This window comes from Stegodyphus dumicola, chromosome 12 (genome assembly GCF_044657685.1).
Source record: "Stegodyphus dumicola isolate Sdum_Otavi_A_Nest chromosome 12, ASM4465768v1".
NCBI classification, from domain to species: domain Eukaryota; kingdom Metazoa; phylum Arthropoda; class Arachnida; order Araneae; family Eresidae; genus Stegodyphus; species Stegodyphus dumicola.
In genome coordinates, this window is record NC_140779.1 from 50,074,181 (window position 1) to 50,096,812 (window position 22,632).

At 31.7% G+C, this 22,632-nt stretch overlaps 1 long non-coding RNA gene and 1 other non-coding gene across 13 annotated transcripts in view; one reads left to right on the top strand and one right to left on the bottom strand.

Moving 5' to 3' along the window:
- Positions 1-18,883, top strand: part of LOC118203653 (uncharacterized) — a 254,465-nt gene extending 235,582 nt beyond the window's left edge. For 3 of the 12 annotated variants that reach the window (XR_015044427.1, XR_015044431.1, XR_015044435.1), the window contains 2 exons: positions 5,862-5,948; positions 16,839-18,880. This is a non-coding gene — a long non-coding RNA (uncharacterized LOC118203653). Of the gene's footprint in view, positions 1-5,861; positions 5,949-16,838 lie in introns of all 12 variants that reach the window. The other 9 variants (XR_015044430.1, XR_015044436.1, XR_015044437.1 and 6 more) reach the window with 6 other exon arrangements.
- On the bottom strand, positions 1,390-1,463 carry TRNAC-GCA (transfer RNA cysteine (anticodon GCA)). The gene has a single exon. It is a non-coding gene; the product is annotated as a tRNA-Cys (tRNA).
- Positions 18,884-22,632: the final 3,749 nt, after the last annotated feature.

Sequence of the window (22,632 nt, forward strand, 5' to 3'; positions counted from 1 at the left end):
AAATATCGGCAATATTTTAATTCAAGATCAGCTCCCACAGCCTTCATGATTAGAAGTTTAGTTAACCTTTATTCGTTTTACACAATTAGCCATACAACTTGATTTTTCAAATAATGTTTTGATGTCGGATGAAGCGCATTTCCATTTAAATGGTTATGTCAACAAACAATTGGAAATGCGTTGAAAAGAGTCAATCTCTGTATCAAGAAAAAATGGTTAACATTTGTCTGATGTCATATTTCGTACATAATTTTCATTTAATATATTTAATGTATAAAAAAATAATCAAAGTAAATGATTGTTACAAGAGTTAACCGTTTTTAACGTTAGTAGGTCTTATTTGCCCCACCCTGTATATTTTCGTAATGGGATCTTCTTTGTGCTTACCACATATCCAAAGAGTAATTCTGTTTGCTGCCGCTGTGAACTCTCCCCATTGATAATCAGTAAAGCAATTATAATATGATCCTGAATCCTTTTTAATAGTACTCACACTGAGAATATGTTAGAATTTTATTTTAATATACCCTCGAAAAGGAAAAAAAAAAAAGCCAAGCGGAAAGATTCCATATGAAAGACGCGAAGTCATTTTCACCGTGTCGACCAATCCAGTGACATAGAGCTCATACTCCAGTTAGCGATGGACTTCACTGAGCCAGGGATGCTGAGTCCCGTCTTTCCGGAAGAGGTTTTTTTTATTATTATTCTTAAAAACATAAAAATTAAAATATAGGATTTTTCAAGCTTATAAAAGTCAAAAATTTTTTAAGATTAAAATTCAGAAGAACTGTAACGATGCGATATTCAAGAGCTCGAGAAATTTCTATGAATCATTTGCATTCATAATGTATATTAATATTTTCTAATTTTTATTACAAAATTATACAAATTCAACAAAGCAAAGAAGGATTTTGCAAATGTTACGCTTCAGAAGGGAACAGGAGGTATGTCGCAAATGTACGATCAAAATATTAATTTTAAAAATGATCGGTAAATAAAATGAATTGTACTGCAATTTTATTTTATTTGAAAAACCAAGCTTCTTTAAAAAATTGTTTCCTTTAGTGTATACTGCTAACGAAAATTAAATTCTTTTCATATTTTATAAAGCATAAGCATTACAAATTATAGATTCATTGCCCATTAATTAAAAACAAAGGTTAACTTAAGAATTTAATTTTTTTACTTAAAAATTTAAGGAAGAATATGACTTAAAAATAAGTCACTTACAATTCCTTTATCGTTCATTTTTTCAATAGGAATCATTACGAGAGATATTATTAACAGGAAAATTTAATAATTAATTGTTTCGATAAGGCTAGCTATATTAATATTTGAGAGTGCTTTGTCTTAAAAGTTTTGTATTCTAAATTAAAGTAAAATACAGGAAGGGGGCACCCGGATTTGAACCGGGGACTTCTCGATTTGCAGTCGAATGCTGTATACCACTGAGCTATACCCCCACGTGCACTAATCGTGCTATATACTTAAGCATTAGTAATTTCTAATATACTTATTTAGCTAACGATAAGAAACAATGATACTGGATAATAATGCGCAACAGAAAGTAAAGGCTGCTAAAAACTTCAGAAGGAACATGCGCAGTTCCTTAGGAGGCAAAGTTCCGTGATAAAGAGAAATGAGAAAGAGAGTTTAGGTAATGTGGTTCAATTAAATAGCTCAGTATTGCCTAAAATATAGAAAATGAGACCTTAAATATTTAGCTGAAATCGCAACGTATTTTAATCTGTAAGAAAGATCTCTTAAAACAAGTGTGGATTTAGAACCATTTAACAAACCGAATTTTTAGACCGAATAAAGAGATTTTTTAAAATTACGTTAGAATTATTTATCTAATATAGTAAATGTGAAAGTAAAAAACTCATTCCACTACTTAAGACAATTTGCTAATATTTATCTAGCCTAACTTAAATTAACTAGACTTAATTTAAACTAGAAAACTAACTTAACCTGTGCTATAAATTAATATTACTACCTTCTCTCAAATCCGATAAGTTAATTATATACATCTCCTTCTCTGTTTGTCTCTCTCTCTCTCTATATATATACATATATCAGTTTTAAGTATCCAAAATTGATACACACACACACACATATATATATATATATAGTATATATATGTCTCAGCACCCAAAATCTACAACTGAAAATTTTTGTATACTCTTGTGGAGCATAAACACGTTCTGGCTCATTCTTTTAAACACTGCAAAACTATAAAATGAGTGTAAAAGAAATTCATTTATTCTTTGGTGAATAAGAGATTTTCATTTAATATTAGTTTTGTATACACAATTTTCACAATGCTTGAAAAATGAAAATAGAGGCCAAGTAGCCTCAATCAAATGTCCCACTCATAAGGATAAATGAGTTGTTGTAGCAACCATCGTCTTGAGAATTCAAGTTCTTAGAAAGAGAAGAAAAGAGAAGCAACGTCGCGCAGTTTGTGTTTTTATAGCCCAATGGGCGTTAACACAGAAATTCTATTAATTTCGTTTTAGCATTTTGCGTCGACTAACTAAAAAAGGCGAATCACTTTTCAAATTGTTGCCACCAAATATTATCGCCCTGTGTTATAATTAAAGAACTTTAATGATGAAGAATCTGCATACATAAATGTAGGTATGTTTCTCGCATTGTGATCAAACAACGGTACATAGAACCATCCAATTTTGAATAACGTAATCTTCCACCGAATATGGGCATCTGGAAGCCCAAATTTGGAATTAATTTTATTATCAATTTCATTTTTTGTAACACTTTAATGAATTTTTGGTTAACAAACTCAACTATTTCAAAGCTAGCAATGGCAACACTGTATCTAAAAAAAATTATCTCCAGCGCGCGAGACTGTGTATCTGAAATTCTAAAGATATGCTCTAAATTATTTTGCGATATTGTTGTTGAATTGAATTTAAAGGTTTAAGTGCAAAGAACATGATTTTTAATAAATAAAGGTGATCAAACGTGAAAAACGTAAAAAAAGTCTCTTGGTCGTAATGCAAGAACATGATTTTTAATAAATAAAGGTGATCAAACGTGAAAAACGTAAAAAAAGTCTCTTTGGTCGTAATGCAAAATCTGAAAGCTTTCAGTTTTTTTTTTTTTCCCCTTTCTTCTTTTTACTCTTTTTATATTAAGATGGGGAAAAATTGGCTGTTGTTCGTTGGTGTCGAAGAGTGAGCACATGCATAAGGGCTTTCCTCAATTAAATTTCCATGGTATGGTAGATACTGTCAAAATGACATTTTAAATGGTTTACTTTATACATTAAATTTACTTATACAATACTGAAGATAAACGAAAGGTTATATCTATTTACCACCGATGGGCACCAAGTTCAACTTATCGCACACTGGATTTTTATCGAAAACGAAAACAGGAACATACAGAAGAAACATCTTTATATTCATAAAAATGAGGAAAATATTTTGATTTGTTAATTAAACAACAAAATGTTGCGACACTTGTGAAAAAAATTTTTTATTTGATTTCTCCAGATCAAGTTTTGCAGATTTCATGTTTTTAAAGAATTAGCTGTGACATAAAAGGCTCCTTTTGTTATAAGATATTTTGCTTAGGGATTTTTTCTTATGGAAAATAGGATTATTATTGGACATAATAGCTGTCATTCTCCTATAGATGTGAAATTAATTTAGTAAGTAGTAGCCCAGATGAAATGTAAAACCCTAATCATTTAACCTATCGTATAGCCGATACCGATTTAAACATAACTACGACAAATTTGATCCATTTAATATGATATTTAGAGAATCATATTTGATGCCTATTTAGTACACTCATTAATCATGACATATTTGATGTCCTTTATAATCAAGATATCACGTTAAATTAAGCTTTGAATCTCTATTCACTAACGGAAACGTTAATGTGAACTAACTAAATTATGGATTAAGTAAATTAAACTACCAATCGAAAGCAGATTTTTTGTATAAGAATGAAGAAGCTTCTTACAGAATCCTGGCCGACTGCAAAGTTTGCTTTCTGAATAATGCATATTAATGGAAACCCAAGTGACGAATCTTCTAAGAGTGAAAGTTATGCAAGTAGTAGCAGAAATTTTACAATTAAAATCACTTAAATACTTTTATATTGAAACGTCGCCATTTGCGATGGCTAGACTCTGGCTTGAAAGCAGTTCGTCAACAATAGTCAAAACCATTGGTCTCTAGTGCCGTTAGACCTACTGATGTAAAACGCAATAAGAAATGTTTCCGAGGAATGCATTTCCCAAATTACTATAAATAGTACGTTCTGTAACTTCGGGGAAAATGTTACATTAATGGTTGTTTCGCGTACGTACGTATTTCGAGTACTTCAGTCAAAACTCATTTAAAATTTCATCCATTGTCTGATATCAGTTTCGTTTGATAATGAACTACTACAATAAAATTTTGAAGTTTAGCAGCTTTTAATACTTATACCGAGGTTTATGAAAAATTTTTGTTGAGATTTACCCAGTTTTACTGAAGTATAGCTTCCTTATGAAACTTTTCGTAGGTAAAATGGTGTACAGCAGTTATCATTAATTTAGATGAAAACATTTGTTCATATTTTTTCTTTTTTCTCTTTCCTTTTCCCTTTCCTCTCTCTCCTTTTGTTTTTGAAATAAGTTATTAATTTTTCTTTCCAGGATTTTAAAGTATATACTTGTGACACTTTATTTTTGAGTTTCACTGGCAGTAAAATCTTTGCCGTAAACTTCATTTTATTATTAATTCACTCAGTCCAGAGATTTATGCTGATTTGAATGCCAAGGGATTTAGTATAAAAGTGAGGAAATGATTTCGTAACCGTAAGAGTTGTAATAGTTTGAGATTTGGTACAGGGCTGTCACGCTTGCCTGTTATTCAGAAAATTCTTTTCGGTTACTTAGAAATAGCCCTTTATTGCATTTTATAATACTCAGCATTTTATAGTACAGTATAAATATATATATACTCATATTATAATTAATAAATATACTCAACATTTTACGATACATTGGGCTTAATTTTATAATACAATATAAGTTATACATTTATAATACAAGAATAATTCAACGTAAGTTACAATAGGTTTAATTTTATGATAAATTTTGGGCACTGTTAGTTTTCATACTCTGAAGGCTTTTTTATGTATTTATAGCTTATGTGAGCTATATTTATGGTATATGTGGTTATATGGGCTTCAGTAAAATTGTGCATAATGAGTATATACATAAATTAGTAACATGATAAGGCATTTCAAACTCGGGTGTAAATCCTGAAATTTGTAATCGAGAAACATCTCTCCCAAGTTATATCCTACCTACTGGACCAGACCATGTATTTTCGTCTTTACATTGCTTCAAGCAACGTAACTTATGATCTGTGCCCTTATTTTTTCACAGCACTGATGTGATATGCACTGATGCATATGTACTTATAAAAGATAAGAAACTCTCCGAAAAGCTATGTGTGAAGGAAATGGCTGTAGAGATCATTTTAGTAACTGGGCTTTGATCGCTGCTTAATGTTCCTATTTCATTTATTCAGTTTTCTTCAATATACTGTACGCTTACTGCCCTAAAGTACATTAATTAGCTAAAGCAGTAGGGCATTTTTTCAGTCATGTTAAAAAGAAGCCATTTATTTAATTACATTGAACCTTTGGCAAAACTACTTTGGTCCGCTACTGAGTATTGAAAAATCATCTAAAACAATTTGTGTTTTTAATGAAATGATTGACGCTTTAAAAGGGATTTGCTAGAATTCTCTTATTTTATTGCTAAATAATAGCTACAGTTAAATGAAAGTGTGTGAATAACTACTAAATTATAACAACGTTTTTCAATTTTGTAGGTATTTCGTTTTGAAACTTATGAAGAAAAATGAAAAATCAGACCATCAAGTTCATAATAGCTGACTGAGTTGTCTTCCGGTAAAAAGGTATGTGCAAGAAAAGCTTTTTAATGCAAGACATATTTTAATGATTTTTAAGCAATTATGCATTACACATTTCGTTTGAAAGGAAAAGCAATTTAGCATTTTGATTTTTAAGCAATTATGCATTACACATTTCGTTTGAAAAGAAAAGCAATTTAGCATTTTGATGCAAATATAGTGAGCCAAATTTTTATTTCTTCTTCAGCGTCCCCACTGTACTGATTATTACACCCTGATAATTTCGCATATACAATAGCTAATGCTTTGGTAGTTTAAAGTCAAATAATGTTCATCAGACATTGGTCTTGTTTGTTTTTATATGATTATGGCATAATACTCGAAAGATGTCTGCCTAAGTCGGAGGGATGCCTTCGTAGAGAACTTTCTACGAGAGAATGGCTACTATATATACATTATGCATGGATAAAGCCCCGAAAACGCCCTTTAGCCAGCTCGTTCCCCGATATTCGAACTCCGAACTGACCTACTAGGGATTAACAACAGCTCGGCCGCCTATTAACTGGACAAGTTACGTCATTCCTCTGCAATTCTTTAGCCATCTGTAGACTGAACGCATTTTAAAATACGGCCACTTTACTTACAATTCAAACACCTATTGCTCGAAACTAGAAATTACTTTCAGCGAAAGGATGTAATATATTGAACTTATAAAGTCTATATGTAGCTTTTGAGTATTGCATTCCCGAATTACGTAATGGAATGGCTAACATATGAGCAAAGTAAAGTATGAGCATCTCAAGTAACTTTTGAAATGCACTGTGATTGATTGTTCCGTCATAAAATCGATATGTATTTCAATTACCCAAACTTTCTGTTAATGAATGAAATAATGAAAACATTGCTTTAGGAAAAAAAGAGAAAGAAACTTTATGCAAATTCTTATTGAAAAAAAAATTATAACCTTAAATGTTCTTAATAAAGTCTTTTCAAAATTGTTGAACAATTACCACTCATTCCTCCTTCACTAGCGCATGAAAAAGTGTTAGCAAAGCACGAAACATAAGAACTTAAGTTTATCTTTCACTTCGCCAAGCAAATAAACAGTTCTTAGAGTGCTGCCGTTTAATAAAATATAAGATATTTATTTCTATCATACATTTCAGATTTAATAGATTTTTATTTCCTTAACAAACTAAACTCTTAAAAAAATTAACGTATTCATTATAATTAGCTCAAAGATGCAATTTTCCAGAATGACTATTAATTTCGTTTTTGCATTTTGCATCATCCACTGTAAAACGGCGATTCACATTCCAAATTGTTGCCACCAAATATTAGAGCCTTGCATTATATTTAAAGAAATTAAGTAATGATGAATCCACATGAATGTATAACATACATATATGTTTCTCGCACTGTGATAAAACAACGGTACTTAGAGCCATCAAAATTTGAATAACGTAATCTTCTATAGAATATGGGCATGCGGAAGCCCTAATTTGAATTTGAAATTTGTTTTATTATCTATTTTATATTTTGCAAAACTTTAACGAATTTTTAGTTTACAAACTCAATGATACTAATTCAGAAGTCAAACAACAAAAATCAGCGTTATACCTACAAAATTTTCACAGGACTTGTTTCGATGGTTTTACCGAACCATCATCTCCAGCTGCAAAACCGCAAATGAACAAGATAGGAAATAATGATTAGATAAGATAAGAAAGCCTGGACAAGAATAAGCAAGTGGCGCCATCTGTTGGCGAAACCAGAACTAAAACATAATTTCTCTAAAAGCCGAAGGCAAATTTGGATTGGAATTAGGATCGTTAACTAGAACAGAAAGATTTTTATGAATGTGAAATGCCTCTAGAAAATCCAGTTCTCCAATGGAAGATGTTTTTTGAATAATTTTGGCAGCAGAAAAATTGAAAGTGTGATTTTCGGACCAACAATGTTGAGCAACAGAAGACCTCTGTGTTTCCTTTTTTCTAACATATGCCTCATGTTCTTTGACGCGAAATTTTAAGGCTCTCTTAGTTTGGCCAATGTAAATTAAACCACACTGGCAAGGAATCCTATAAATACCCCAGGAATTCATATCCGGAATGGGGTCCTTGAGTATAGAAGTTGGAATTTTATTGATGGGAGAATAAACAACCCGAAAGTTAAATTTCTGCAAAATATGTGCAACTTTATAGCTAATTGATGGAAAGAAGGGAATGACAACAGAATTTTTATAATCTCCTAAAATAAGAGTGTGGCTTTTAGTGTGTTCAGATGAGAATTTTTTAACTGCTTGATTAATAATGTTGGGTGATGATGGTTCGGTAAAACCATCGAAACTAGTCCTGTGAAAATTTTGTAGGTATAACGCTGATTTTTGTTGTTTGACTTCTGAATTAGTATTTATTCAGCGTGTTATTGTGTCTTAAACTCAATGATTTCAAAGTTAGCAATGACAACACTGTACAGGAAAAAAAAAAAAAAAAATTATCTTCAGTGCTCATGACTGTGTATCGGAAATTCTAAAGGTATGCTCTTTTTAAATATTTCCGTTGAACTGAATTTTATGGTTTAAGTGTTTAAGTGCGAAGAACATTATATTTAATAAATAAAAGTAACACACAAACCGGTATCAGAAAAGCGCCCCTTTTCAAGCAATATAAAATCTGAAAGCTTTCAAGAAAATTTTTTAAAAAAATATTTGTCTCATTTAAAAAAAAATATATATATATAACTGAAATTATTTGAAATATACTTAAATCAGGATGTATCTAACTGATTATTTTTATGAACATTTACTACATCATTGTAATTACAGCAACAAAATGTGTATACATATAAAAAGGTCATACGATATGTAGTATCTCGGTATAACATTTCCATTCGCTTTTTTTTTTTTTTTCCTCAGCACATTTTTTGGAAAAATGTAAGGAAATGTAGATCAGTTTTGCTTCATAGGAATCAAACTTTTTGATTTTTATTATTTATAATGGGAATAAATTTTTCCTAAATGTATGCACAGGGACCGGAGACCCTAAGTTCACGGTCAAGGTCGCAAAAATGAAGACCATAGTTTGAGATTTGTGGATACGATGAATATATATATTATATATATATTCATTGCATCCACAAAAAGTAGAAAGTAGTTCGCAAACAAAAGAGACCTATGTGGTCAAGAATTTTGCGCATTGAGCTGCAAAATTTTAAAATATTTGCAAAGAAGAGGAAAGTTCTAAAATGCTATTGCTTAAAAGTACAATTAATACTGCAGTTCCTAAAATTTTTGATTTAAAATTTATTAGTTTTTTCTTATACTTTTTTGTTTTTGAAGTTTATATCGTTTTGTAATTTTTACATTAAGTTTTTACGCGATAACTTTTACTTTTTTAGTATTGTAGTATTGTTTATACATGGTGTAACTTTTTGACTCTGGAACTGCAGTATGAAATGTACTTTTAAGCAATAGCTTTTTAGAACTTTCCTCTTCTTTATAAATACATACATATATATATATATATAGAGAGAGAGAGAGAGAGAGAGAGAGAGGGGGGGAGGTATTAAAAAAGTCTTGGACTGCTCAGCACTCATAGCTTCTAAATTGTCTGAGAAAAAAAAAATCTATCTAAGAAAGCAAAATGTGTGTGTGTGGGGGGGGGAAGTATTGCAATCCAAGTTTTTTGTGATGATTTCCAAAAATGCAATTAATTCAGGTTATGATTACTTTCCAAAAACCATCCGTTACGTTCCTGTAATTTATAAGGTTCTGTTGTAAGTTTGAGTCAGTGTCCTGCAGATCCTACTAGACCAGAAGCGTGTTAGCGTCTGTGATAAATGATCAAATTTTAAGAATGTTAAAAGAACCCTTTTATTTAATTTTTAAACGAACAGAAAGGCACTGCTTGTACGATAGACGAACCTCCGTTACTTGCGGGTATTTAAATTAGATTAGGTTAGGTTAAGTTCAGTGGCTACCATTTATTTAGGCTGAGTAAGTAGCTATAAGCTCATCGCACTAGCTATCCATATACACCTTCCTGGGGCCTTATGGTGACGTTCTGGTGCCAAGGTCCTACTGTTGTCTAGTGCAACCGACATCGTAAGCTCTGCCAGCACTGGCGGTGTCACCGGTTGTCCTGTCATATATCCGGATCTACTTTGGCTGGTGGAATGGCATAATAACTGACATTTAAATTAAGATGAAATTAAATTCAAAATATAGTTCACACCATGGACTACACACACCATGGACTACTTAAGTTGCCAAAGATGTTTAGCGGCGCGTATGCTGATGTGTTCTAGCTAGGTGCTAATGTCGGAGATAAATTTAAGCAGAATTGGCGAGAGTAAGTAATAGCAAGGTTAGACGGGCAGAAGAAGTTCTAACACTAAATATTCAAACCCTTAGCTTGAATACACAATAACTAATTTATTTGCATTTTTCTAAGAAATACAGAAAGAGGAAGTTATAGTAAAGGCCAAATCATAATAATTGGTTATTCAACAGTAAACCTTGCAAATTCTCTAGACATATTTCTTCCGTGAGAAATTTTCTTCTGCAAGATGACAGCAGAAATAGTTTAAATGAATTCAGCTGTTAACGGCATTACTTAGCCAGAAATAATTTCCTTATTAGTGGTCTAATGTAAGTTGTCTTTTTAATTTTACCGCTTCCATAGAAAGACACAGGTGTTAACAAATGGCTGTCTGTACATTACTGCAATGAAAAGACCCGTGCAGGGGAACTGCAATTAGTAAATTAATAAATAAGCCCTTTGCCTGTAAACAGAAATGCGTGTGCAGAGTGTATACACAAAGTTGATATATGGGGATAATATATGTGTAAATGCGAAATGTAATAAAACGAGAATTTAGCAGAAAGAAAAATGTAAATATAAAATATAAAATAGTACCCTGAATTCAAGAAGCGTCGTTATTGATTACTGAAGTTATTGAAGAAGAAAGTAATCATAGTCACGTGATAGGTCCCCTCGCAAGCGGTGTCTCTGGCGAATACTGCTTGAAAATTGCGATAATACAGAGTATAGTGTAGCTGGAAATTGAAAGCTTTGAATTTAATATTACCGTAGCAGGAAAAATAAAAGCCCTGAACCAAATGTTATGCAACGGCAATTAACTGGAGAAAATAAAATAAGAATTTTGGAATAAAATATATAATATTTCATTCTGAAACAGGTGATGTCAGTTACGTGAGAAGTCATCCTCCCTAATGCAGCCCCGGCAAATGCTGCTTGGAAAGTGCAAGGTGCAAAATATTACTTACCTTTGAAATTAATTCTTTGGAATCACTGTCCAATACGATCGCGAATGCTGTTGGTGATGAGATGGCCAAACAACCGAGAGGTCCAGTTATATACGATGAATCTTTTCCAGCAAAGATTCAGCGCTGGCACTATGAAGTCTTTTGATTTTACTATTATTTATGTCACGTAGCTTATTTTTATCCTTAATCCTAAACTTAAGATGTTGCTATTAAATCCTTATTTACTAATTATTGTTGTAACGAATGTGTAGAGGTTCAGAATCTACAAAGGCTCTGTTGGTATTAACTTGATTTGTGGTTTCATGTAGTTAAAGTGTTTTGGTATTCATAAGTTTCCGTGTATTGTGTAACTCCAGCTGTAGTCCAAGGATAATAATACATAGAACCCATTTTTGGACAGAATAACACATTCTTAAATTATGATAAATATTGCATTTTTATTTTCTGTACTGGATTCCTACCGGATTTACAGAAGTCATAGGATTATTTTACACTGAAGAGTGTCTGATACTATTAAAACAAACAACCAAGGGGGGAAAAAACTGAAAGCTTTCAGATTATATATTACGCCCAAAAGGACTTCTTTTTATTATTTAAACATACATACACGTATTATTTACACATACATACACAGCATTTAGGCTAACGCCCCTTTCGGCATATCTGTAGAATTTACGATAGGCAGATCGTGCCCTGAAGACACAGAAATGTTATAGCCTACAGTGTTACCACTGGTGGCTTGGAAATCGTTGAGATTTTTAATCAAAATTCATTAAGCATTACAAAATATCAAATAGATAATAAAACAGATTCCAAATTCGGGCTTCCGGGTCCTCATATTCTGGTGGAGGACTACTTTATTCAAAATTTGATGGCTCTAAGCACCGTAGTTTTCTCACAGTGCGAGAAACATGCATACATTCATGCAGATTCTTCATTATTTAATTTCTTGAAATATAATACAGGGCTGTAGTATTTGGTGGCAGGAATTTGAAAAGCTATTCAACGCTTTTAGTGATTCAACGCAAAATGCCGTTCCGAGACTAACAGCCTTCCTGAGCTAACGTCCTTTTGGGCTAGAAATAATTCCAGCTGTTTAAAACAGAAGCTTGGTTTGTGATTATCAGAATTAGAAACTAGAAGAAGAATAAAAAATATGAGAATGAAATACAATTGCTAACAAATGCAAATAAAATTTTTTATTTAAATTTAAACTTCTAGTACACCTACATGTATAATTTAGATTTCAGTACAATCACGTAAACTTAAAAACATTTGCGTGCTGTTAAATTACGTCAATTAAAAGAGTCGAGGATTATGAGAATTCATTTGCATAACTGAAATCGGGATTCACCAATGCAATAGGAACCAAACTTATTTATTCTAAGTCAGCATCTTTGTTTGCAAATGATATTCTACATTTATATGAGAAAACATGCGTTATAAGGCGAATAGCAAATATCAACTTCGAGCATTGTCCCAAACTTCTTCGTTATCTAGGATAACGATACATTTTAGTAGATATTTGTGAAAAATTTTCATCGATTGGTAGTTAAAGTCTGTCTTCTTGCTTCTAAGACGGTTCCTTTTCTATCTGTTGACAATAGAATATGTTCATTCATCTTTGCTATTTTCTAGTTAAACGAAGTGTATGCCACTACATTTTAATACTTGAATAATAGTAATATGCAGACCGTTCCTGAGTGCTAGTTGTAGTGCAAGAAATCAATTTCCGCATGGGACAGAACCATTCCAAACTTAATTCTGCTATTACTTCCCTCACTGTCTATGACAATGACATCAGAATAAGACCATAATTTTGTCATGGCTTGGAAGCGCAGGACCGTAAGTATGCGCCTGAAGTGGGCTTTGTGTGTCTTTTAAATTTCGGCTTTCCGTAGGTTTTTAAAAACTTTTGAAGCAAAGACACTTATAATTACCCAAGCCTCCAAAGCAGAAGAAAAACATGTCATTGTAAAACATGTCATGTAAAACATGTCATTGTAAAACATGTCATTGTAAAACATGTCATGTAAAACATGTCATTGTAAAACATGTCATTGTAAAACATGTCATGTAAAACATGTCATTGTAAAACATGTCATTGTAAAACATGTCATGTAAAACATGTCATGTAAAACATGTCATTGTAAAACATGTCATTGTAAAACATGTCATTGTAAAACATGTCATTGTAAAACATGTCATTGTAAAACATGTCATTGTAAAACATGTCATGTAAAACATGTCATGTAAAACATGTCATTGTAAAACATGTCATGTAAAACATGTCATTGTAAAACATGTCATTGTAAAACATGTCATGTAAAACATGTCATGTAAAACATGTCATTGTAAAACATGTCATTGTAAAACATGTCATTGTAAAACATGTCATTGTAAAAATGTCATGTAAAACATGTCATTGTAAAACATGTCATTGTAAAACATGTCATGTAAAACATGTCATTGTAAAACATGTCATTGTAAAACATGTCATGTAAAACATGTCATTGTAAAACATGTCATGTAAAACATGTCATGTAAAACATGTCATTGTAAAACATGTCATTGTAAAACATGTCATGTAAAACATGTCATGTAAAACATGTCATTGTAAAACATGTCATGTAAAACATGTCATTGTAAAACATGTCATGTAAAACATGTCATTGTAAAACATGTCATTGTAAAACATGTCATGTAAAACATGTCATTGTAAAACATGTCATGTAAAACATGTCATGTAAAACATGTCATTGTAAAACATGTCATTGTAAAACATGTCATGTAAAACATGTCATTGTAAAACATGTCATGTAAAACATGTCATTGTAAAACATGTCATTGTAAAACATGTCATGTAAAACATGTCATTGTAAAACATGTCATGTAAAACATGTCATGTAAAACATGTCATTGTAAAACATGTCATTGTAAAACATGTCATTGTAAAACATGTCATTGTAAAACATGTCATTGTAAAACATGTCATGTAAAACATGTCATTGTAAAACATGTCATTGTAAAACATGTCATTGTAAAACATGTCATTGTAAAACATGTCATTGTAAAACATGTCATTGTAAAACATGTCATTGTAAAACATGTCATTGTAAAACATGTCATTGTAAAACATGTCATTGTAAAACATGTCATTGTAAAACATGTCATTGTAAAACATGTCATTGTAAAACATGTCATTGTAAAACATGTCATTGTAAAACATGTCATTGTAAAACATGTCATTGTAAAACATAAAATTAGCGAAGCAACAACCTTGTGTTTGGCGTAGGAGCCTATCGATTTCGAGGGCAAACAGGTACAAATCTCTCTTCATCAGGAGCTAAGAAATCTTTGCTTCTGATGAATCTTGCTGATTTTTGTTCCTGGCAGATTTCTTTGCTCCTGACGAAGAGGGATTTGTACCTGTTTGCCCTCGAAATCGGTAGGATTCTTGACTAAAGCTGCGTCAAACACAAAGATGGTGCTTTCCTAATTTTATCCAAGCCTTCTTCAGGATTCGAACCCAAACTCGGCGATACAGCAGCTTGTTAACCTCAGCATGCTAAGCCAATTAGGGTGACAAAAACGTAATTCTTAATAAACACGCAAGAAATGGAGTTTGAAATTTTTCCATATAACCTATTGTAAGACATAACTATTTTCAAGACGCGGGAGATAACTATTTTATTTGTGACACTAATGGTATATAGTAACATTTTAAGAAAAGAGATAAAATGACTTTTTAACTGATTATATATTGTTTGTGCAAAGCACTTTTATAATGAAAAAAAAAAAAAAAAAAAAAAGTGAAAAATCTTATGCTTTGTTGCCTAGCACCGACACTTATTTATAACGGGCGGGATTTTATCATTGACTGGAAAATAGTAAAGTGGCTTTAAGGTGCTAATAAATTTCAATGTAAAATATGCATTAATGGAGTTTTCAATATTAACACTGAATTTGATATTCAAAAGATGAATCTTACGGCGGCAGAAAAAATTCAATTAAGATTTATGCCTATTTTTTAATATTAATGAATACAGTATATTGTAAAACATAATAATCATTTTAATCGATTGAACTGACTTATGTCAGTCAGAAATGAAAGTTTGCTATAGGAGAGGATCTGGATAAGTTCTCAGTTACCTTTACGAAATGGGGTATTTAAAAGTCTCATTGATCATTGATAGTCTCATTGATAGTTTCATTGATCTCATAATCATCTATCTCATTGATAGTCTCATTGATTCTATAGTTTGTCCAAGAGGTTAAGGGTAGGAAAATAAAGATGCAAAACCTTTGGATTCCACATCTATGAGGCTTTCAATTAATTTTTGAATTAATCTAACCTTCCTGTCCTTTGTCGTTTCTAAGTATTTCAATCAATTCCCTTAGAATTGCGGCAATTTTCTTCATAGTGTAAAATTTGAGTGTTGCTCTTTTTAAGTCGATTTCCACTGTCTTCATAACATTTTACACAAAGTCTTCTGTACTCAGATAATTTCGAACATCTTTTTATTTTTTACTTTTTAAGCATAAGTTCTGACGTTTATTTGCATTACTAGCAGTTCATTTTTATTTGGCAGTTTGATAATAACCAATTTCATTTCGTTATGCTGAACTTTTAAATAAAATTTATGATTTTTGTTATCATTTCTTTTTCTCAGTTTGGCACTACTGCACGGCTTAATCGAAAAATAAATACGATAGGTCCAATTAACGTTCCACTAACTATTTTTACTTTTTAGGTCTAGAATCTTTATTAGAAAAATCGTATATTTTGTTTTTAATTGGTAAAATTTATTTTAAAATTTTTACCATCAATCTGTTTCTTTTATCTTTGCATTAATGCCCAGCAATGAGAGTACACAATATTGGCAGTTCCATCCAGTTTCAAATCCTAGCTAACAGTATTTAAACTGGGCATGGGCATGGGATTTGTAGTTTATCTTGTGTGTAATGTGTTTAACGTCAATCCAGTAAACCTTAGAATGGCCTTTACGAAGACATTCCTCTCGTTAGGCGGCCTACAGCTCGACTTATCAGCTTACACTAATAGGTCGAGTTTTATTAAAATTATGGCGAAAGGCAGAATGCATTAAGTTTTTCTTATCCATAAGAGCTCGCTTCCCACAGCATGTAAATGAATGTGCAATATGACTATGAGTCAGTTTCCTCAGGAAGTCCTCTGTGAAAGCACCTTCCCCGTAGGCACTTCCCCGTTGCCATAAATTAATCCACCCAATTGAAAGTTACTGTATTAATTGATTTATTTTTACATATATAGCAATAATTTTTCTCAGTGCAAGATATGGTTTAGCAAAAGATAAATAAGGCAGCTTTTATGTACTGTACTGTTTAAAAAATTAGTTTCATGCCTGAAAATATGTCCGAAATTTTCTTGAAAAATTTTCTACAAACGTACTAAAATTGTTTTAAAAAACATTCAACTCTTGCACAAGTCTCGTTCGAAGTTTCCGGAAGTCGAGGTAACTTCTGGGAAACTTCTCAGTTAGTGAATGCATTTCTACTTCTTAAGTGTTGCAAAAATAGATCTTATAATAAAAAAGTTTCATAACTTGATATAGAATAAAGGAAAAATCGAATCTAGATTTTCTTTTTTGCTCCCTTCTTTCTAGGATAAGGAAAATTTTTGGGGCGTGCAGTGATGTGAAGGCGGAGCCGTAGGGCGTTGACGTCACTTTCACAAGCGGCGAATGGTTGCCATGGAAACAGAGATACAGAACACAGCGCCCTCTCCTGGGAAGCGACCGACATAAAAGCTTTCTTCTGTAGAGATTTTTTACCTCTTTCTATCTGATTTCTTTAGTCCGTTTACTGACTCTCATAGGGGTCGTATGCAAATTTATGAAAAGTCGAAGAACTCTTAACCATGTAAAAGTTATCTGTCAGAAAATTCTGTTAAAATTTTGAAAAAAAAAAAGAACACTTCTTTATTGAAATACCATGCATTCGATAGGTATTGTACATTAAATTAAAATGTATAGCCTTTGAGAAAAATGTTTTGTGCTATGCATTTTTTCTGAAAGACTGGAAAAAAGTTGAGAAAATGAAAAAGTACTTAATGAAAAATAATCAAATGTAAATAATCAAAAATGTTAATTAGATTCAAATTTATGCATCATAATCACGCACTATGGCAAGATACCGTTTTCAGACTAATTTTTTTTCATTTTCGTTATCAAGAAACACAAATGGTGAGACTAATACAGTGCCTATAATAGAAAATATGAGTTCCTAAAAAGTCGCGGAAGAATATTAACAACTCAAAAATATTTTAAAGTCTCAAATATAATTTACAAATTTGTTTATTTAGCCGATACTTTCTCTTTCTTAGTTGTCAAGTAAATACGATTCAGTGGGATATATATATATTAATAGAAATGTTTAATTTTCCAATCATTACGTGATGGGTGATTCTTCATTTTATATTGCTTTAGGTAAATTTGTTTTAGGAAATCAACATTATTTTTCTCAGCTAGTCCCCACCCCATTTGCAAGTTACCTATTTTTAAAAAAGGTTTTATTGAAAATTTATAAGCACCATTTAGGAAGCTGGTAGCTTAAATTGTGTTTTTTAATCGAATTAAAAAACAAAGGCATTATATTTTTCTTGCTAAAATTTTAAATTAAAACATGCATTTAACACCGGTTCACGACTTCCCGAGTTAATTAAAACCAAGCAAGTAATGTAACATATTTATGAAAACTGGTTTTGTGTACTAGTTTTCAGAAGTGCTTTCTCCCTGAAGAATTATTTTATTTTGGAAACAACAAGCTACTAAATAAATAAGACAAGAGTTAAATATGTAATTAAACATTGCATTTTGGGAAACGTATTTATTTTGTAATCATTAATTTTTCTAATTCAGTAAAAAGCTTTACTTTCTATGGTTTATTTTCATTGACACTTTTTTAATGTTAATTCTTCTCTGTGCTTTTTATCGGTTTTTTTTTGGGGGGGGTCAGCCTTCATTATACTGCAAATGAGACTGAATTTAAAATGCGAACTAATTAGTAATTTAGGCAAGTGTAGTAGCAGCAAAATTGTTTATCTTCAGACATGCAATTGGCCAGCATGTGTATATGATAAGAGAATTTTGTGTTTGTTAAGATGCAGAGCTAGAATACACATTGGCTGGGTGGAATTCTTTAATCATAGAATGATAGTTAGTTAGTTGTATATTGTATTTATTTAAATATTCGAGTTATTTAAACACTGCAAGCAGTGCTGGTTAGTATTTTTTTTTTTTTTTTTTTTTTTTAAATTTTATACGATATTAGAAGACTTAGTTTTTCATAATCCTTTCAGTTTAATCCTTTGCCTGTGTTTGTAGTTTAGTTAAACTTATGTTTGGTGCGAAGACGAAAATTGTCAGAACAGGAGATGATTAAACAAGTTTAATTAATTGGACTATCAGGTTTAGCAATGTCACAAATTATCGAAATTACGCAGAGAAATAATTTTGAATCACATAGTTTGAAAACAAATCATTTTATTTCTCTTAGTACCCTTTTTTACTTGTGTCATTCTATTCTTCTGTTCCTATTTACACAAAAAAGAAGAAAGAAAATAAATAAATAAAAATGATTCTGCAACTCTTTTTCGACTGAGATGACTGACGAAAGTTAATTTGCGTTTTTCATATCTCGAAATTATTATAGAATTAAGATATATATTACATTTATATATAGTGTTTTTTTTAACATAGATATTTTGACACAAAACCAGACTTTGTCTGAAATTACAAATTTTTTCTCGTATTAAGATTTTACAACTCAATCAAGTTATGCCAAAGTGCCAAGTTGTGTAAAAATCACGCAAGAAGTTTTAAAAAAATCATCTCTCAAAATTTAAGCTGCTCAAAGTTAGTTAAATTTCGTATATATTTCTTAACATCTCTTTTTTTTATTAAACTTACTTGATTCTTTCTTTCGCAGTTCGAAATTTAAGTTCAATCCAAACAAAATTCACTAAAAGTTTCTGATTTATTTTAGAAATTTTTACTTTTTAGTAATTTTTGTAAATTTTTCCTAAAACATTTTGAACCACTTTGCTAAAATTAGTTGAAAAAAATTAACCATGTACCATTTTTTCCATTCTTGCACAAGAGAACGAGAAGGAAAATATGTTACCATAAATTAAGGACTTCGTCAAGTGAATCATTCTTGGAGCAAATTCAAAAAAGTGCACAAAGATAAATTTTTAAACTAATCTGTAAGTTTCTCACCCAGTATTATAAAATTTAATATTTAGGCATAATTTTTGTAGTAGAATTGAAATATGGGAAAAAATCGCTATATCATTTCAGACAAAGTTCGATTTTGTGTCAAAGTAAATCAAATGTACTCATTGAAATATCATATATAATAATATAAATTCATGGATTTTGTTTAGAAGAAAAAACTTTTTCATTAGCAATTTCGTGTAAAATTTCTTTCAATTCGTTAATTTGTTATGAAACGCAAACAAAATGACGATTTTGCTTTCCTCGAAAATAATTAGTAAATATATTAAGTATGCACACTATTTTTTCCTTACAATGCACTTTTTCCCGAAATATGCTCAGCATTTGTTTCTAAATTTGCCTTTCAGTAAATAAGTTTTATAATGTTTAATTATCAATTGCAATCAATCAGAATTAAAAGAAATAATGCAAAGCTTTAGTACTTACTTAGTACATTCAGTATTAGTTACAGTTCTAGTTCAGCTCCCTGTGTGGTCTTGCGTTGTCGTCCTGTAACAAGAAAGCATCACCGATTGCCCCGGCATAAGGGCGCACATGAACATCAAGGATCTCAACTCTATAAATCTGAGCATTCACGGTTCCCCTTGGAAATGCATGGAGGTCTATGCGTCCATCCAAAGAGATGCCACCCCAAACACAGACACTGCCCCCTCCGTATGCGTCTCTTTCACGGATGTTTGACGGATGATAATGGGTTATAGGTTCTCTCCATGTCAAATAACGCCTACTATCATGTTCTGGACTAAACCTGGACTCATCCATAAAAAGAATAGCCCTCCATTGCTCAGGCGTCCAGTGGACATGTTGTCGTGCCCACTGCAAACGATCCCTCCTGTAGCGTGACTTGAGCAGCACGTAAATGGTTGTTCGCCTCGCAAACAGACCACCTTCGTGAAGCCTTCTACGCACAGTTGACGTTGACACCAACCTTCCGGTAGCTGCAGCAATAGAAGATCTAAGAAAAGTCGGAGTAGCGGTTCTATTCCTGCGTGCACATAATGTCAAATATCGGTCATCGGCGCTTGTCGTAGCAAATGGCCATCCTTGGCTGAACCTCCTAGATGCCGAATCTGTGGTTTGAAATTGTCTCCAAAGTCTATTAACCACAGAAGGACTCACATTTAGCCATCTGGCCACTTCTGTTTGACTTTGTCCTGCGTCTAGTCTCCCAATGGCTCTCCATCACAGTTCTGCAGGCAAATGATGCCTGGAGGTCATTGTTACGGATTGGCTATCTCAGATTTCTGATTTCACTGTCACAGTAAAATATGTGGACTTGCTCTCAAACATGGACTTTTATGCTCCTCGCAGATCACATATTCCGAAAGCAGCACCACTAATTCGCATATCGCAGCTTTACTCAGCTGCTCTTACTTGGCAACATATTCAAAGATTACACGGTTTGGCTTATTTTTGAGGGAGTTTTAGCTATTTTTGTGAGTTTTCCTTAATTTATGATAACCAGTGTAACAAAAATATGAAAAAATATCTGAAAGGCTTCAGGTTTAACGATCGCTCTAAAGGAGGGGTCTTCAACCTTTCACGTCCGAGAGCCACATCAATAAATTCACAAAGATCCGCGGGCCATTTGTCTGTCAAAAAAAATAGTGTAGTCAGAAAATGTATATAAAAAAGGGAGGTTTGTTTCGCAAGACTACAATTGATTCTAAGCGAAGAGATAGTGTTATAGATTTATATACACTGTTTCCAAAAAGTCAACTGGAAATTGAATTATTTATTTATTTATTTATTTTTTTAACTATGAAAAAAAATATAAAGATGATTGTACAGAACGATGTTACAAAATGCATTTGAAATAATAAAAAAGGAAAAAAAAAACTTACATTACTGGCAGGAGATGGTAGTTACTTTAGTTTTAATGGGAATTTGACATTGTTTTTGCTTGATTAAAGCTTCAATATAGGGTTAAATCTGTGTTGTTGCAATTCGTAAAGCTTCCTCCAAATGTTTGTCTGTCAGCCGTGGTTTTGATTTTAGGATTTTCATTTTACAAAAAAGCTGTTCACATATGTAGGTACTGCCAAAGATAGAAGGAATAAAGAGTGCATGTTTACGAATTCCTGAATACTTGTCTTCAGTCACATACTTCGAATAAAAATCAATTAATGTAGGATTTTCCAGAAACTTGCATTTTACTGCAGAATTAGACTGTAAATCTATAAATTCTAATTGAATTTGAGATGGAAGAATATTACATAAGATAAATTACATAATAAAATGTGAAATTTTTGAAAAATTCGTCATTTCCAGAAAATGTTATCTCAAATATCAGGCATGTCAATATAATGTTTTAAATATAAAAAATAAGAGGAATAAAAGTTATTTTACGACAAAAAGCTGACAAGGCAAGTTTTCTTGAAATCAAAATTTCTTAAAATTCTTCAAATTCAAATGTGGGGCCACTAAATTACCTTCTGCGGGCCACGTGTTGAAGACCCCTACTCTAAAGGGTTCTTTTAAAATTTAATATGGTTTATCAGCACAGATTATCGATAGAGGTGGCCTTGGTGGAATAGCGAAACATTTTGTAAGATATTAGATGAATATGTAATTAGACTAACATGGGAACGTTATTTAGGTTCTATATATTTAAAAAGTGAAAAATTATGTAATGTGATTTTTTAAAAATATTTAATGCTTTTAATTAGCTATATCATTTAGTAAATGCATTTTTACTCGAATCAGTACGACTATAAAGAGAAAATACAATATTCTTAAGAACTCCAACTAATTTTTTTAATAGTTTAGTTTGTTAATTGATAACATACATCAGATTGAATATGAAAGAATAATATTTTACTTTTTTCCGAACGGTACTGGACTTTAATGAAAAGTGTTATATAACACATGCGAACCAATGCAAAATCGTGTTTCCAGACTAAATAGCCTTTTTGGGCTGGGGGGGGGGGAGAAAAAATCTGAAAAAGCTCAGATTTTTAACGCTCACCCAAAAGGCTTTGTTAAGATTTTTCTACGTTCTTGCTGAGCTTACAATCTACTAGACTGGCTGCTGCATTCTTTTCTGCCAACCCATTTCGTTTCGTCTTTTTAGTTTTATTATTAATAATAATTTTCTTCGTACTTACGCCATAAGACAATTCAACAGCAGAATTGTGAAAATTTTAAAAACAGCATAGCAGTA